The sequence below is a fragment of the Drosophila mojavensis genome, unplaced genomic scaffold (genome assembly GCF_018153725.1).
Source record: "Drosophila mojavensis isolate 15081-1352.22 unplaced genomic scaffold, ASM1815372v1 contig_36, whole genome shotgun sequence".
In the NCBI taxonomy this organism is placed as follows: domain Eukaryota; kingdom Metazoa; phylum Arthropoda; class Insecta; order Diptera; family Drosophilidae; genus Drosophila; species Drosophila mojavensis.
The window spans coordinates 7,024,050-7,042,971 of NW_025318858.1; the positions used below are offsets into that span (position 1 = coordinate 7,024,050).

Here is an 18,922-nt window from a genome sequence, read left to right on the forward strand (position 1 = left end):
GATGCCATGGAATTTGATTTTCACACGTGTTGCTCCAGCTGCTACTGCTGCCCCCTCATTGTCCTTTTGTTATTGCTCATTTTATTGTTAATAATAATAATGCAAATACTCTGTACAATTATCTTCCACCCAATGAGTTCGCACACGCGTCGCATAAAAATAGAAGGCCAAAATAAACGACACCTATATAAAGCGACTAGCGACTGTGTAGCATTAGCGCCATAAATTTAATACAAATTTATCCAAGAGAATTATGCAGTTCAAAGCTTGGGAGCGGCTTTTAATAATCATAATTGTAAATATATGTTGACAACTGGGAACACTTGAGATTTTCATTGCTGACAGCTTTGACTGTTTCCACCTCTATAAATCAAGTATAATTTGAGAAAAGCATACCTGAGCTAGGTAATACTTAATGCTCTTTAAGATGGCTAGAGACTGCTTAACGTTTTCAAAATATATACATAAATAAATATGTATAGGACACTATTCCTACACACAATACGATCGGAAGGGTTAGGCTCTGGACAAAAATATTAAAAAGCACGCAAAACACATTACGCTTACATAGTTTGTTGAATTGGCTAAGAGAGGGGTCTCCAGACTTTTGCCCCATTTTAATAACAGATAAGCATCAAGAGCTGCTCAGCCATTTTGTTGAACGAAACAGTTTGCGTGTGTTTTGCAATTTATCAAAACATTTGATTTAGTTGTAAGAATTTCAACTTAATTTCCAGACCCTCGTGGAAGAGCCATGTATAAAGGTTTGTAACCACCAATATAATTTATTCAAATTTCTTGTTTTTGCAATGCTTTCTTTAAAACAATCTATCATTTGTCAGCTGCAAAATTTTCTATATTTTTGTATAAATTAAACATGATTTTTGTCTCTAAGTACATATAAAAAGTCGTGTTCTCATAAAGTCTATTCTATTGGCAAATTTGATTTTAGTTTCCTTTTTAAATATCTATCAACACTTAATTAAGACATTTGATGAGCAGCTGCACAAATTATAATTTAACGGACAGGCAATCTAAAAAATATACTATATCTCTCACAGTTTTTTGTCCGCACATACAGTTTTGTAGGTGAATGGCTGTTGACCTTCCAAAGACCCATAAATTATATGCTGCATAATGCGTATATAGACTATCTGGACTCATCTTTATTTTTCCCTAAATTTGCTCACTTTTCGAAAGACTAATAAATAATTAGACTGTTACCCCATTATCCATACAAAATAAATGCAGCAAAATAAATATTAAGCAAATACATTTTCTTCGATATATGCTATATAAATATATATTATATGTTAAGCAAATGTTGACTTTGTGGAACCCAAAAAAGTAGATTTGCCAAAGAAAGGTTAATAGATCTCATGATAATTAAATACTAGAAAAGTCAAAATAAATGAATATTTGTTTTCTTCTTAAAAAGTTATCTTGAAATACAGATATTATCATTTGCCAAATGCAGGGCTCATTTATAATGAGTTTTAAATAAAATAAGATAATACGAAAAAAAATTTAACAGATTAACCATTATTTATTTTATTATTTTATAATCGTATACATACATTGGTATGTGTATCTAAATTAATAAACCGATTGTCAGCATATGAGAAGCGAAACCAGAAATTAAATGATGCAAAATCAAACATAATGTGAATAATTTATACTTTTTTCATATTCAATTTGCCTTTTATATTGGATTCAAATAAAAACTTATTTTTATTAATATTTATTCACATTGCCGCTGCCTTTTTTTGTTGTTGTTGTCTACATTAATACTTACAATAGCGTTGGAGTTACTAAATAGCATCTGCAGACGGTGCTGTCTGAGCAACAACAAATGCAAAGTATTTTTGGCAGCCAATACAAGAGCCGAACGCCAACTGCTGCTGCATCTGTTTGTATGCAGATATTTGTATTTTGTGTTGGGTTCAGCTCTTTCTCTCTCTCTCGTCTGCATTGGTATTTGTTAGCTATGCCCTGCTCTCTGAGCATGCGTGCTTTGTATGTATGGCCTGTTTCTCTCTCGGTATTTGCCTGCTTGCTTGTGTGTGGACGAAATGGTAGTTGAATTTCCATTTCTATTTCATTGCGAGATTTCGTCTCTATGCTCGTCGCTTGGCTCCGCCCATAAACACGATACGCCGCAGTGTTCCATTCCCATTTCGTCTCTTATGTACTGACGCGAGTGGGTTTTGTGTGTTTGCGTTTTGCTTTGCTTGTTTTTGAATTCGCTGCTGTCTTTGTAGTATAGTATATATGACTTTGGATTTTAAGAGTACCTTTTTCATTATTTACTTAAGAGCTTTCGCTTCTGTTTTATTATTGTATGTGTGCGTTTATGTTTTGTCCTGTTATGCATTTGTTTATGCATCTTGTTTTACAATTTAAAGGTAGTTCCTTTCGGGCAATCCCCACCCTCCCAAAAACAAGAAAATATTGTACAATATTGAATAAATATTTTGCTTCCAAGGTAAAAATAATATTTTGATTTAAGTCTCTGCTTAATTTGGGCCGCTGTTAGCTTCGGACTGCTGGTTGTTTTTGGCCTTCGACCAATTTAATATTTATGGCTGCTGTAGTTTTAATGAAAATTTTATGTCGATGATAAAATACAACATTTGTTTCTTTATTCCTATGCATTTATGCAAACTAAAATCTGGTTTACTTACATTTTTCTATGTATTCTTTGCTTTCTTATACATATATTCTTTTTTTTATTGCTTGACAGGAAAAACCCGCAGAATTTCATTTGCAGTTTTCCGTGTTGCTTTCATTTTATAGCATTTTCTTAAGCTCTGCTCTTAACTACCCCAAACCATGTCGAGCACACAGCATCATGCAATTGGCAACATCTGCGCAATGCAATTTTCTTGACTTCTTACTGAAAATTTCCTTCTACTGCTGGGGTCTCCTTTGTTACTGATTTTCATTTTCCTTTTCTAAAATTTTTCTATGTGTTTTAGCTGTTGCAATGTTACTGTTTCCATCAGCCATTGAAATTCCTGGATGCCACTGCAATTGGCTTTGGTTCAAGTATTATCAAAGAAAAGAATGAAAGGAAGCAAAGAAACTTAAAAAGTATCTAAACCATTTCCTTCTTCGTATATGTAATATTTTATATATACTTTTATGTATTTTATTTTGCATATATATAATGCACATGCTCTTTAGGTAGTGCATAGCCTACCTAGCTTGGCTAGCTTCAGCATAGTTCAGATATGAGCAAACTTTCAATTCGTAAGCGTTTTTTATTTCTATCTTTTTATGGCTCTACCTCTTATCATGTGATCAGACTGTGCCGTCAATTCTGTAAATTTAGATGTAGGTGTGTGCCTGCTCATATCCTGTGCCTGGCCATATCCTGAGTGTCCTTTGTTACAAGTTTATGACACTGCCTAAGTTTAACATCGCCCGAGAAGTGACAATAATTCAAACCTACACAAAAGACTAGCTTCACTTCACCTAAAAATTTATGATCAAACCCAAACCATTTACCATTTGGCTGCCCACACGCTTCGCCTCCGTCATTCTTTTTATTCTGGCAAATTTTTGGCAAAACGACTTATTTCGTGGCATAAAATGCTCATAAATACCTATAAGATTTAAAATGAAGTTATTAACAGGGCCACAGAGCTTAGAAATTTTTGATAACCAGTTAGAAGATATTTTTTATCTTTTTTTTTCAAAAACTTTTCTTTTCATAAATTGTTTTTGAAAAGTTATTCTCTTATGAACAAAACTGAAAAAAAAAAAAAATAATAATTTCCAGCAGTAGTCAAATAAAAATAAATGTGAATTTAATATGCAATAAGTATAAATCTCTTATAAATTTAGTATACACATTTCTACATAAATAAATACTACATACAATAAATACTACATACAATAAATACTACATACAATAAATTTAGTATAAGAAAAGTTCAAGCAAACAATTTATGTTTCATTTTTCAAGTTTTATGCTGACCATAAAGTACTCATTTACTCCGTAAGCAGTTATTCCCTAAGAAAATTCTATATAGCGCTTCAATATGGCTTGTCTTAGTTCAATCATTTTATCAACAAACTTCTGGAATAGAACCTTTTTTTTCTGTTATCATATTTGCTTAATATATTAGAATTTCACCCGTACATTTTTCCTATTTTCGATTTCCAACCCCTAGCCATGAATTCATATATTTTTTTATTATCAGTTTGCTGACTGACTTGTGAAAACTTTGCTCAGCAGTTTTTGACATTTTGTATGATGGATTGCACTTTATGCTAATTGAGTTTAAACACATACACATGCACACATACAGATATATGCACATATATACAGACCAACTTCTTTCGGAATCATTGTTTCATCGCTCTATCGCTTGCTTTTATTTTTGCAGCCCGAGCCTTTTTTTTTTTCTTTTTTTGCTAGTAAGTTCTTTTTTTTTTGTTTTATGACAGAAGTTGTTAGGGGTTCAATGTGGTGGCAAGGCCAAAGATTAGGAGTGTCATCTTGTGGTATATTCATTCATTATCATACTATATATTCTTATAGTAAATGCATCTATATTATTTGATGGAGATGAAACTGTAAACAAGTAAGAAAATCTTAGGTGACTTTCGAATTCTTGTTCAAGTTTCAAAAGTTTTCAAATGTATTAAGATATTAAAAGATATTTCACATACATAGCCTTTGCATAGAAATATCTATAGAAGCGTCCATAATTGACGAATATCATGCAATCCAAGCCAATCAAAGCCAATGCAATTTGCATTTAACTATAATATTATATTATGCAATAAGTTTGCTTGCAATCATCTCAAACTGACAATATGAATACTGGGAATCTTGTTTGAATGGATAGCAGTAATGCATTGAACGAAGAAACAAAATATAAGACTCAACTTTGTGTATTAAGCTTGTGAAATATTATTTTATGTTGTGTACTCTAAAAAAATGAATACACAACTGCATTAAATTAGTTTGGCATATATACAGACTATAATTTACAAAAGTTATACGACAAACCTATTTCAAAATCGTTCTCATTCGTCAAGCGAATTTGATGTTTGGCCACAAGACAATCCCCATATGGTAATTTTTAGATTAATTTTGCAGAATGTAAAACGAATTGTTTGAAAATTAGTAATTGTACACGCAGACAGTGAGGACACAAATACAAATGAGCATATCAATGCGGAGACAAATAAATTTTGCCTTTGCCTGATGATGATGATGATGTATGATGATGGATTGTCAACTTAATTACAATACCAAACAAAGCCAAATTGCATAAAACACTTTCCCGAGACTACATTTTCATATTTGGTGTGCGTGTGTGTGTTTGGGTATGTGTGTGAGTTTGAGCGCGTGTGATGCCAACTGGCGGCTGCCTTTTCAAATGCGACTATGCAAAGAGCAAACATTGAAGGGACAAAAGGACCACGACTACGTCGAAGCAGGGAAAACTGACGGCTTAGCTACCTAATCTTGGTTGCAATTGTTCAGGCAGCAACAGCAGCAGCAGCAACAGAAGCAGCAGCAGGAGCAGGCAGCAGGAGAAAGCAGCGCCACTGCTATTGTTAAATCAGCTTTTTGCGAACATACCATCTATATTCTTTATAGTGCTTTGCACGAACCCAAAACCGCATAATAATTATACTATCACATTCCACGCACACATGGCTCGCATGGCTCACATGGCTCACATGGCTCACATGTCCTGCATCCTTTCGCGCACTTAATAAGCATAGCATCGTAAATTAGAATGTTTTTGCTTTTTCACACAATTAAAGTCAACACACACTCACACATTCACACAAGCCTGTCCCGTGGGATAGCAATTAAAATTCTCAGTTGCCTTACATTGTTTTCCTTTACTTTTCCACTCCTTCACTGTTCCATGCGTCCCCCGTATTATTCGCCTGTCATGTGATCTATGTATGTGACATGTGGCGTTTGCATTTCTATTAATTATTGTTAAAGCGAGTCAATTTCGGAATCGAAAAAAACAGACGCTTCAAATGATTTATATGACTTTCGAGCACTTCACTAAAATGTGCTCAATCATTGAGCTAATCGACTGGCTGGAGCATTCTGTGTCTTTCAGCCAACTCCTTCTGCAAGCTCATTCATAGTTTTACTAAATTATTTCGGGACCTTTTTAGATAAATGACAAGCTTTACGAGTAGCTTTCAGCTGATGCTCTGTTATAGCAATGCAAAGTTTTACTCATTTTACACACACACACACACACATACACACAGTCAGACACTACTGTTTCGATCCGCCTCCAAACATGGATTCCCTTTTGGTCTTCTCTCGTTTGCTGACCTTTTAATGGCATCAATTAAAATTTTGCGTACGTGACAAGAATTCTCGTGCAGCAGTTCGAAACTTTACTTTTGATGTTTAGACCAAGTAATTAGCCACAAGAGAAGCTCATCAATAACAACATCCAAGAACACAAAATGTACAAAAATTTTAAATTTTCAAGCGTAAAATTAAACTTAATAAAAATATAAAAAAAAATCGAAGAAAAGATGAACAAGAAAAAGAATCAAGTGAAGAAGTCGCACCAAAGCAGACAAGTAGAGAAACTGAAGAGAGAACAAAAAGGGGCCAAGCTTTGTGGGCGTTACCAGATGTTGCACTAATAACAAGTAAGAAATGAAAAAGGGCTTGCCCATGTGCGTCTGACTCAGAAAGTTTGAATTAAAACTGCCGGGGGTACGACTAACTTCAAATGTTCCAATACATATGCATGTGTAGGCATGAAAACGAATCTTAAGATCAATAAAACAATTATCTGATATTTGAATATTTATTATTAAATACTTGTGACAGAATGCATATCAAAAGAATATGTATTTCTGTATTGAATACAGTAAATACAGTTTTTTTATAATTTATAACAGAAGATAGGATAGTAGATACTATGGAGAGCAACGATAATATAAGGGATGATATTATAAAACATATATTTCTTTATACGATCACGATCTATATTCGAATAGACGCAACTATACCTTAACATTTTGTGAACATTTACATAAATTTGTATAATATTTTAGAAATAATAGTTTTAAACTAAGTATATACTATATGAATATAAGGGTGGTATATCATTATTTAAACAACACTTAAAGGAATAATGAAGGTTATTTTTTAGACAGAACAAAAGTAAAACGTAATTTTCGCCCGATCATTTGCTATGATAATATATCTATCCATATTGTATTTGCCTCCCCCGGGCTGATCAATAAACGAATAGCAAAGCCGCAACGCATTTATTTGTGCAATGGTGTGTGAAATAAATGTCAACCGCAACTTAAACCGCATATGCTGATAGCCCCCGCCCGCCGCTCGAGCTGAGGCAAACCACCCGGGGCCGTTACACATGTCCCAGACAGTCGCACATGCTTAGAAGAAACACACCCAAAACGTGGGGCGACGTTTTATCTTTTTATTGGCTGCCGTCGACGTCGTTTTGTCGAATCCCTAGACACACACACACACACACACACACACACACACACACACAAAGCAAAACAAGTGCCACATTACGAGTTTTTATTTCAATTTTTCCAGTCAATTTTTCATAGCGCTTTTCTTCTCAACTTTTTTCTGATGTTAATTTCTATAGGCTGCTCTATGGCAGACGTGAGATTATGATTCGGATTTTATTTGCTATCGCGGCTCACATGGGAGTTAAGTTGGGGCGACGAGTGCTGCTAATAAATTTCCATCCAACAAAGTGTCGAACCGATGGACAACTATGCGACGTGTATGTGGACACAGATAGAAGTTCAACGAAGATTGATCTGGCGGAATAAATGAGGCTGTACGAGCAGTGGGTGAGTGCGAGTCCAACGGGGAATGAACAGGCTCACTCTGTCCGACTGGTCGACTGGCTGACTGGCTGACTGCAGGCGATTTTCGCTAGCTGACTGGAGGTATTATTCATTGTTCGTTCGCTCCTAAAAGGGCAGACCACCCTAAGCGATTTCAGTAGAGAAAAACAAAAACTTGGCCAGACGGTGACAAAGCGCAAATAAATTTTCTGTGCTAGCGAGAACGGGGCTCAGAACAGACAGTTAAACGTTTGTACAAGCCCATGAAATGTCCTTGCCAAAGAGGCCGATGAGAAAGAGAGGGCGGATGAAAGAAAGAAGGAAAAAGAATGTTTTGGTAACTGGTCAGGGAACTTGACTCCATGCAATTGGGGAGCCAAACACATTTAGTCAGTCAATAAAACTTGTTAACGCCGTAATTGCCGGCAATTTATTTGTGTGGCTAAAAATGATGGAGTGGGTGCTTGCCGGGATTGGGTTCAGTCTATGTAGTTTCAATTTCGAATGGAGTTGAGCAAATCTTTTTTCGGTTTACCTCGCAAATAATTAAAAATTTATTAGAACGCACATAAATTGGCCAACGGCACGCCATGCGGCAGGTACTGGGAATGCAACAGCTTCGGCTTGATTAATTTAAATTGGATCTAAGACTGAGAGACCTTTGACGCGACGGAAACTTGGACTTTGCATGCTTGGCAAGAATAAACTTGTCGCAAGTGTTGAACTCAAGCTGTTTGGCATGATGGCAAGGGCGGCGTGGAGGCGTCAAGGCGTGGCGCGGGGCAGATAAAATAGACAGCTCCTCGATGTGAATGAGCCATGACGACGGCAACACAACAACACACCAAACACAAGTCGGAAGAGCGTTCTAATTGCAAATTTTTGCCCAACTCAAATGGCAATGGCGGATGTACTATAGACCATGGCAATACCGATACGATACCTGTAGAGCTAATTAAAAGCGACAGCTGTCACATGTTGACGTCACTTCGCATTGCCATTTCTTTTCACTTAACATTCTACTTAAAACTATAGCTAGAAAAGAAGACTTTGAAGTGTGCAAATATCGATAAATACAAATATGTGAATTATATATTGTTTCGCATAATCCCCTAATTTGCACGGCTACAATTTAGATAGAGAAGTCAATGCTACTTAAACATATTCCATATTTACGTGCATAAAGTCTATGTATGTAAGCATACAATACAATTGGGAAAGTACATATAGGAATTTCTTTTCTTTGCGAGTCGTTTTTCCACAAAAAAGAATATATAATATATATCATAAAATAGATATGCAATGATCTTCAGTTTAACATACTACTTGTTAAAATCATCGTTGACAAATTGTAGAGTGTCTCAAAATCGATATACTCAACAGTTCTTCATTACAAGGTATTACGAGGGAACACTCAAGCCCCACATGTCGCTTGTTGCTTTGTTTTTCTACTTCGAAAAAGGGCTTCAAATGGTCGAAAAAGCGAAGCGCCAAATGGAGACGCATAGACATGAAATGATTCGCTGAAAAGGTCTTTGACTATGAGTTCCAGGGTTTTAATTTAATTATTGCGCCTTTGAAATGAACAATTTTTGCATAAAAGTTTTTCAGCTTGGGGTGTTCATGGCAAAAATTAATTGAAATCAAATGTGTGTTTGACATGATATCGTATAACTCAGACTAATTTGTGCTGCTCTTAATATATGTGTATATATATATATATTTATATATAAGATGTTGAAAGGCTTGTTTCTGGAAGAGTGCTTCTCTGAGAGTCTCTGTCGTCCATCAGCATATAATAATTATTACTAATTTTATTAAAGCTGAGAGCTAACAACTTCATAAAATTAAGTTTATTTCTATTGTTTGTTTTTTTTTTTTTTTTTTTTAATGCTTTCATTAGTATTTTAATAACTAATATTTATTTTCGAAATTTAAAATAAAAATGTTTATCAGCTAATAAGTTAATCGAATATAAACTCCGTTATTTCAATTGTATTAAATGAGTCAAATTCGAGATGGGCTCATTCGACTGATCTCTTGACTATGTGAAAGATTATTACTGATAAGTCTTTAATCCAATCTAATAAACAATTCAAATCGCATATTTTTTGCAGCAGTAATTGGAAAGGTAAAGACCCAGCAAATAATATTATGGGAGTGTATGGCTTTTTTGCTGTCTCTGTTTGCCTCTGTTTGCAAATGGGCTCTCCCAGTAGAGAATCTACCATCACTTAATGAAGTCACAAATCAAGTCGCAGTCTGGCCTGAAATTCGCCTGTTTTGCCTGCATGCAACCAATTTCTGACTATGACAGCCTCACAAAAGTTCAAATCTGATGATACATTGTGGCAGGAACTGCAGTCCACATACACAGCAAGAACAGAGCAGCAACAGCAACACCAACACCAGCACCAACAGCAACACCAACACCACATATGGTCTCTCAATTGCAGTTGCAGCAAAGAGTCTCGCAGTTCATTGTTTCAGATTTTGAGTTCGTGTTGTGGTACCAAAAATTTACAAACTGTAACCAAATGCCTAGGCCACACAGTAACAGCAACAGCAACATCCAGAGCAAGAGCAAGAGCTGAAACAGATGCGGGACCTGGACCTGGCAAGAGTCGCTGGTTTATGAAATAAAGCCAAAGATAAGCGCCCAGCCGAGTCGCCCCGAACACATCCAAAAAACCTTGGCAGTGGTGGCGGTAAATTGCATATTGCATGCGACCTGGACGTGTTGCGGTGGCTGGGGCGAGGCATAACAGTGTGAAAGGCCCAGGCTGCACATAGAGAGATGCACAAGGCCAGATAGTAGACGGAGTGGGATGTCAGAAAGTTGACAATGTGCGAACAAATAATTCCATCAGCAAGAACAAAAGCGTCGAGTGTTTGTTTGGGTGGCGGCGCGTCTGTACCACTTCCACTTCCACTTACACACTGCATACATATCCCAGTCCACATCTGCCCTTGTGCAAAGATTCAATGCATATGCATATGGATATGCATATGCATATGCATATGCAAGGACTTCAATGAACATATATCCTGCTGACAATATGTTACACTTGCTGTCCATACACTCGTTAATTTAGTAACGCCCCCCAAGCACTCGTGTCCTTCACGATAATCATTGCCAACAATTTATGAATCGACAGACCGATTTATCGGACTTCTATACATCGGACTCAATTGCTGCACATAGATTACAAATAATGATAGCATATTTCAATGCATGCCACTTTTACATGTGCATGCAGATTGACATTTGCAATTCGTTTTTCAAATCAATTTATATTTATATAAAAAGGTCAAAAGAAATATCTTTGTAAATTAAGTATACAACAATACTCAGGCATATTTCAATTCCCATATATCTTTGTCAAAACTTCTATATGAAATTTTGTATTTTTTTTATTATTATTATTTATCATTTATTATTTATTATTTATTATTTATTATTTATTATTTATTATTTATTATTTATTATTTATTATTTATTATTTATTATTTATTATTTATTATTTATTATTTATTATTTATTATTTATTATTTATTATTTATTATTTATTATTTATTATTTATTATTTATTATTTATTATTTATTATTTATTATTTATTATTTATTATTTATTATTTATTATTTATTATTTATTATTTATTATTTATTATTTATTATTTATTATTTATTATTTATTATTTATTATTTATTATTATTGACAAATATGTTTTGTTTAAATTTTAAATGCTTGTAATATGAATGTACATATATATATTTAGTGATAGTTAAATCTATAAGTAATACTGGATCTATGCGATCCATACTATAAAACTTACAGCAATAACTATACATCCCTCAATAGCATTTTTTGCTTCCGTCAATCGCTTGTTTGTTTGGTTATATGAGGTCGCCTATTGGTTGGCTTGGTTGCCATTTAATTTGGATCGGTCCGCGAGAGCTTTCTACGTAGCTGGCAACATTCGCAGTAGTCAATGGTTCTTGTTCATTTGTCGTACTCTTGTAACAGCCAACGAAAGCAATATATTTCGCATGCAAACCAAAAAATTTGCATATAAATGTGAAAATACATTCAAGCTAACAAAAAGGCAACGGCAACGGCTATAGCGACTGCAGGATGTGAGGAGAAGAGACCCCAAATGTCCAGCAACGTCCATTGGTTATGGATGCAGCACTGGAAATGGGGGCAGCTGCAAGTGCAGTGAAATAAATAAAATTTTTGTGCGAAAGGCCATCGAAAATGTACGTGAAAGTAATTAACTAGCGACGGGGTAGAAACCGGGCAGCCAAGGGCAGGCAGGAGTGGGGCAAGATGCATATGTATGTATATATGTGTGAGAGAGGAAATGTGCGCCAGAAACTACCAAGGGGGCAAAACTACTACACACTCAACCCATTATCCTTTTGCCCATTTCGTATATGCAAATTTGCCAAATGCAATGCACTTTTAGTTGATGGTGGCCATCGTCGTTGCCGTTGCCGCTGCCGCTGCCGTTGCCGTTGCCGTTGTTGCTGCCGTTGTCGTCGCCGCTTGCAGGCGGTGGCGGCCATTGCACAGCTCAATTGCATGCAGAGAATAGAGTCGGTTGGCTACGCCCCTCACACACTCGTGCTCTGTACTCCCATTGCCCGACAAAATAATATCATTTGCGATCAAAGTAATTATTTCGCTTTGGTCTACAGAATAATTACGGCTTCAACGGCGTGGTCTGGTATTGTATGGCCGGCGCTTTGGTTGGCTGGCTGGCCGGCCGGCCGGCTGGCTGCTCGTCTCCTACCAGCGAGGGAGCGAGCCAACGAGCCAACGAGCTCGCTGTTTTTAACTGGTAATGGCCTCTGCTTATGGTTGACATTTTTCAAGCATTTGTGGCGGCCATTTTGGCGCTCTGTTTTATGCTTTTCGAAATGCGAAATACCAGAATGCCTGAAATTCTGCAATGTGCGCATACGAGCACACATACGGGTTTCACACACCCGACTGCTTTATATAGTATATGCATGCATGCATGTACATATGTATAAGTAAATAAAGGCAAATTATTTTAACATATGATGACAGTATTTTATAAATGTATGAAGTCTTATATAATAACATAGGAGTTAACGCATAACATATAATATTACAATAAAATACAATCCAAAAAAAACTACTTCTAGTCTTCAACTTGAACATAAAACTGCAATTTGTTGTTAACATTTTTGTAACAAGATATATTGGACAATTCACAACTTAATCGATTAAATTTGATGTTTGAGCTGATTTATAAATATATATTTATATAAAAGAAAGAAAAAATAGAGAGATGATCAAAGAGCTTAAGAACAAGCTATACAGGTAGATCAGCATGTAATAAACATTGTTGCATAAATAATTAAACAAGAGTATAAAATCCTTGTTATAAAAACAATTAAACAGGAATATAAAAACAATTTTTATTTTACAATAAAATTAAACTTCCAGTTAGATACTTTATCAAGTCAAGTAATTCAGGAAATTATCAGATTTTTTAAAGTCAAAGGTCTTCCATGAGAAGAATTTGAAATTAAACGTTTCATCTGGCGAAAACTGAATACAATACTATTCATTTTTATACATGTGATAAACACAACATTGCTTACAACCGACTGAAACTTATTTAATATAATATAATAAGTAGATGTTCAAATCATTAGCTGTATCATAATACCTGTGCTTTATACATATACCACATAGAATAAATATCTACAGTTGCGCACAACTTTTGCACTCTGCACAATCTGCACAAGAATACGAAAACTCGAACTCCTTCAAGTTATTACCAAAAAAAAAAAAAAAAAAAAAAAAAAAGTAATCAAAATGCAAAGAGCAAGCAAAGTAGCGGATGCGGGAATAACATCATGGCTTCGGGCTATACCACCAAACTGCATTCCAAATCAACAACAGAAGCTAACAAAACATGCATCAAACTCATCCACAACATCATCAACAGAGGCAGCGGCGAAGTAGACAACGGGGGCAATGGGGGCAACAACATGGCGCAAGGTAGCAGTCGAAAATGGAATACGATGAGATGATGATGATGATGAAGGCATGGGGGCCTGCCTCGGCCCGGCCTAGTCTGGCCCGGCCTCGCGTCCGCCTAAGTCAGCAACTATTCCGTCAGCCCAACAACTTTAGCAACAACAACAACAACCACAACAACAATAGCAACAACTGAAGCAACAAGAAGAACCCAGTTTGTTGCTTATTACTTACCAAACAACTCTTGCAGATTGTAATGAACTTGAGACATTTGATTGACTAAACTCGCGGCTGCGACTCCGCCATATTGTAATGAAAAATCGCATCACTGTGAATGAATGATGAATGCCCATCCTGCTCCCAAGCACAGGCACCAGCAGAAGCACAGAGTCGGCCTCCGAAGCAACATGGAAGCCGCAGCCGCTGAGCTATATCTAAATGTGAATTTTATGCATTTTATATAAGGTGAGACCAAGGCACAGTGGAGTTTTGATGTCGGTTTCAGAGTTTTTCAGTTAACTGAGCAAATCAGATCCCGAGCTCGAGAAAAAGAGAAATATACATATTTTTAATATCTCTATCTCTCTCTCTCAATAAATGTTACGAAACTAAGATTTGTGTCAGTTAACGTTTCTTTTGAATATTTTAATTTAAATATACATATATGCGATTATTGAATTATACATAAATTAACTCAATCGAAGCTTTGTTTCTTATTAATCTTATTTTTTCCAAAGTATTTATGCACTGTGCTCAAAATAAGCTTCAAGCGTTTGTAAAACAGCGAACGTAACTTGAAATCCTTGACGTTCCTTGGGTTATGTTTTCGTCAAGAAACATGCATATGTATATATGAAAAAATATATAATATAATATTCATATGCTCATAAAACAAGTTTGCTAATAATATAGTGTAAATGTTTCCATAATAAAACAAAATGATTTCAATATCGATCTTAATATGAACAATTCTTTTTAGTTTGTTCATTTCGCTGAATTACCCTTTGCAAGGGTTAAATTAAAAGTCTGGCTGGTTGTTAATTCACACGCAGTTCCACCACAAGGTGTGGGGGCTTTTACACACTTTGTGGAGTTCAACTGTTTACTTTTGTGCGTATGTAAACCGTAACGTAAAAAATTGGCGCAGCAGCCACAACAACACAAAAAAGGACGCTTTTGTTTATTATACGCCTCTGATTTTTTCCTTTTTGATATATTTATGTGTCTGATTGTCTGTTTCTGTTTGTGTGCGTGTGGGTATTTGTTTGTCAACAGAAGACAAAATAGCGTTTATTGTTTGCCCTTTGCCATTGTAAACACACGCCTAGTAACGCCCAGTTTTGTCTCATCGCCTTCATGTCCAACCATACCTTTTTTTTTTTTGTCATTTTTTGTTGCGTGACCATTGCGTGAACAGAAAAGCCAGAATTTAAATACCTTTACAGCTGACACCTGAAATTGTTCTGAAATGCCTAATGAATTGTAAGCAGCTGCCATTTCTACATATTACAAATAATTATATATAATATGAATAATAATCACAAAATATCTAACCAAGAGGTGAAATCGTTTGCCTTTTGCCATTCATCAAATGGATTTCAGTGTCATAAATAATAATATTATTCTCAATTCGTATTTATCTACGTCCAAGACATTCAGGGACATAAAGAAACCAGAGCTGTTTACCAAGTTTAGTCTAACCCTCGAAACTTCATCAAGCTTAATTTGTTTCTACAAAGATTTCGTAACTGTGCCACCACAAAAAGTACATCAAGTTATTTTCTATTTACCTTGACGCAAACAACATTTGCCAGCTGAAAAGTAAAATCTAAATGAATTATTGGATCCATTAGCAAAATCCATTTACACAAATTTAATGCAAAAGCAGCTTCAGTACTGTCAGGCAGAAAAACTTTATACACTTCGTTGAACTTTTTGGCAGTGGCAAAATAACTCAAGGGTTGGGGTATGTTGTTTTTCTACGTTTCGGGGTTCGACGTTTCGTACACTGCCAAACCTCGTAATGTTCGGGGGAGAAATAAAAACTTAACAATTAAAAAATAAGCACACCAAAGAAAACATTTTGAGATTTACGCATAATGCGTAAAGGGTTGCGACTCAAGCAAAATAACTGAATTCACTCTGAGACCTTAACAGTTGCATTAAAAATAAGTGGGAATACTCCATACGATAATGACCAGCTAACGTATACTCTATCCCACAATTTGGAAATTACACAAAGCTAAGAATCTGATTTCCAAGGGTATGAAATATACCTTACTGATTAATAAACAGAGTGTATATTGTAGTCAACGATGATGGTTTGTGATGTTGACTTAATTTATTCAGTATTCGAGAAATTTAGGGTTGATTCGGAAAAAGATAATATTGTTTTAAGTTTTCCGGCAAGGTTAAGTTAACCAAAGTAGAATTAAGTATTAAGTTGTTTGTTTCCAATTTGCAATCAGTTAGTTACCATTTGTGTTTTAAAAATTTACATGCTATAAAAAAAAACTCGATCTTAAAACCAATATATAATAAATCTGGTGTACAGACAACTTTTACAGATTTAACAAAATTTTTTTTGACAGAAACTAAAAAAAAAAAAAAAAAGAAAGTATGTCTAAAAAGCTTTTAGCCATTTCCAATGGATTAATTTGCCTATTTGTTTTGCATTACCATTAATATTGTTTTGAAAGCAAAAAAAAAAAGTGAATAAAAAAGGGTTTTATATTTAATATTTACGATGGCAGTTAAAGTTAAATCAATGGACATTTTTAATTTATTTACAAACCACTTAATTTGTTGTTATTCTGTTTTAATTACATTCTGTATGCGGCGTTAAATATTAAATTAAAAATGCTTGCGCCACCATTATGAGGGAATTTTGCTTTCAAGCTATGAAAGTCGTTGACATTAATGCATTCATGCTCTCACATACAAAAAACAGCAAAAAAAAAAGTTATATATGTAACTCCCGCACATACACATATGCATACCGATTCATACAGGGTTGAAAAAATGTATCAAAAAAGCTTCTTCCTTGAATTAATATCTGTAAACACCCTAGACTTAAAATGTATTGAAGATCTTTTTAAAATTCACAAACTTTCTGTAAAATCTATTATTGTTATTATTATTTTTTAAATAATAATGTATGAACAAATAGAAAATTTATGTACTAGAATTTTTTATTACATTATTTTTCGAGTAATGCGCTCGAGTCTTGTAAATCTCAATGGGTATCTAAAAATCGACGCCAGTACATTAAAAAAAATTGTTTTTTTCGAACAAATATATAAAAATTAAACATTTTAATTATTATTTATGATAATATTTTCATATATATATTTTAGATAAAATATTTATATGCTTCATAATTTAATTGAAGATATTTAAAGTTTCTTTTAAACTAATTAACAATATGAAGAAAAAACAAATATGCTTATATTTTTCGAGTTTCAGCTAGAGGCCAAATAGATAACTGTACCGGAGCATAAAGCAGCCTTTACACACATTGCACCTCCATTAAATGGAAAGTAAACATATGAATATTTCAGAAAATGCAGACAAAAAATCAAAGGTATTTAAAAATTCAAGTCCCATAGTTTGGGGCCCACAGAACAGGATGCAGGAAGTATGGAGAGTTCAGCTCGATTCTGGCTTGTGATCCCATTTAATATAATTGATATTCTTATTAATATGAAGTTATTCTGATTTTTAATACGCTCACCAACTGTCATCGCCAAGTAAGGATTCATGCACACCACATGCTGACACTTGAGATCTCTGGCCTGGCAGATTGGTGAATCAAGTCGAAGCGTGAGGGAGCCCAAGCTAAACTCATTGAGCTGCAACTGGTAACCCAATACCGAACATCAAGACAAAAGCAAATTGAGCAGAAAACCAGAAGGCGCCAGTGCCAGCCGCTGGTCAATGTTGAACCCTTGACCGGTATTTTGACACTTGCCGCTGGTAAACAACAGTTATTAAAGCTTATAATGAATATGAGCAACAGCACGAAGGTCACCCTCAAAAGTGAAGTCTTTCAAGTTTAAAGAATCTTAAATCAACTGCACAGACACCTCTTGGATTTTAGCTTCTGAGAAGCCTTTTTACCCTTAAAGTAGGAATTGAGTATGTGTTTTCAAAACCTTATTAACTATTATAGATCATACATAAGCTGACTGCTCTTGCTAGCATTTTATATGAATTTCACTAGGAACAGAAAAATCATCTGATTTCTATAGAGAAGGAATGTGAAAAGTAGAATACTTTGATGCAGTCTAAAATGTCCAGTATTTTTAAAATTCTTTATTTACTCCAGCTAACGAAGCTACTAGAAATAAATTTCAAATCATATGAAGCTGAGAAATTAATGATTAAGCTGCATTATTTGTTAAGTGAATTTATTTCTAAAAGAAAACTCAATGTTGTTGAATTTCTTTTTTCTTTTCTTTTGGCCACCGAGTGTCTGGTGGCCAGAACGTTGTTTAGCCAGAGGACTGTTATTTTTAATTTCATTTCTCAAACGTCCCTTTGATATTTGCATGGTACATTAACACCCTCCTCATTTATCTCATCGGCTGACTGATGAACTGACGAACCCTGGGCTGAAAATTTGATATGCCTTCTGCCCTATTTTAGGTGGATGGCGAGTGCTTTAATTTTATTTGCACACAAATGCGCGTCAATATTAAGAAACATTTTGACGTCTCATCGTGTTGCTGTTTCTTTTTTGCGGCCAATGCAAATAACATTCATTATAATTTTTTAATTATATCACCGGACTAACGAGACCAACCCAAAAGCCCCCAAAAAAAGTTTATTTTTCAACGTTTTTTTCTTAGTAGCCAACCTTAAAAAATGTCAAGCCACATTTGACAATGATGAATCTGCTTTGGAAGCAACCCTCGACAAATTTTTTGTTTCTTCAGTACAGCCAGAGTAAAGAAAACTCAGCTGATAAACTGATTATGCACATCAATTGAGCTATACTCTTCATTTGGTGTGCTATGCGCTGCTCACGGCAATTGTTTTGTGAAAATTAAATT

The 18,922-nt window shown here is 34.9% G+C and overlaps 1 protein-coding gene across 2 annotated transcripts in view; it reads right to left on the minus strand.

The window, feature by feature from the left end:
- Positions 1–18,922, minus strand: part of LOC6576218 (leucine-rich repeat-containing protein 15) — a 42,392-nt gene that overhangs the window by 17,877 nt on the left and 5,593 nt on the right. Inside the window, exon 1 of one of the 2 annotated variants that reach the window (XM_032728446.2) lies at positions 1,796–1,890. The exons of the other annotated variant lie outside the window; for it this stretch is intronic. The gene's annotated coding sequence lies outside the window, so the exon portion shown is untranslated. Of the gene's footprint in view, positions 1–1,795; positions 1,891–18,922 lie in introns of those variants that run through there. 2 annotated transcript variants of the gene reach the window in all.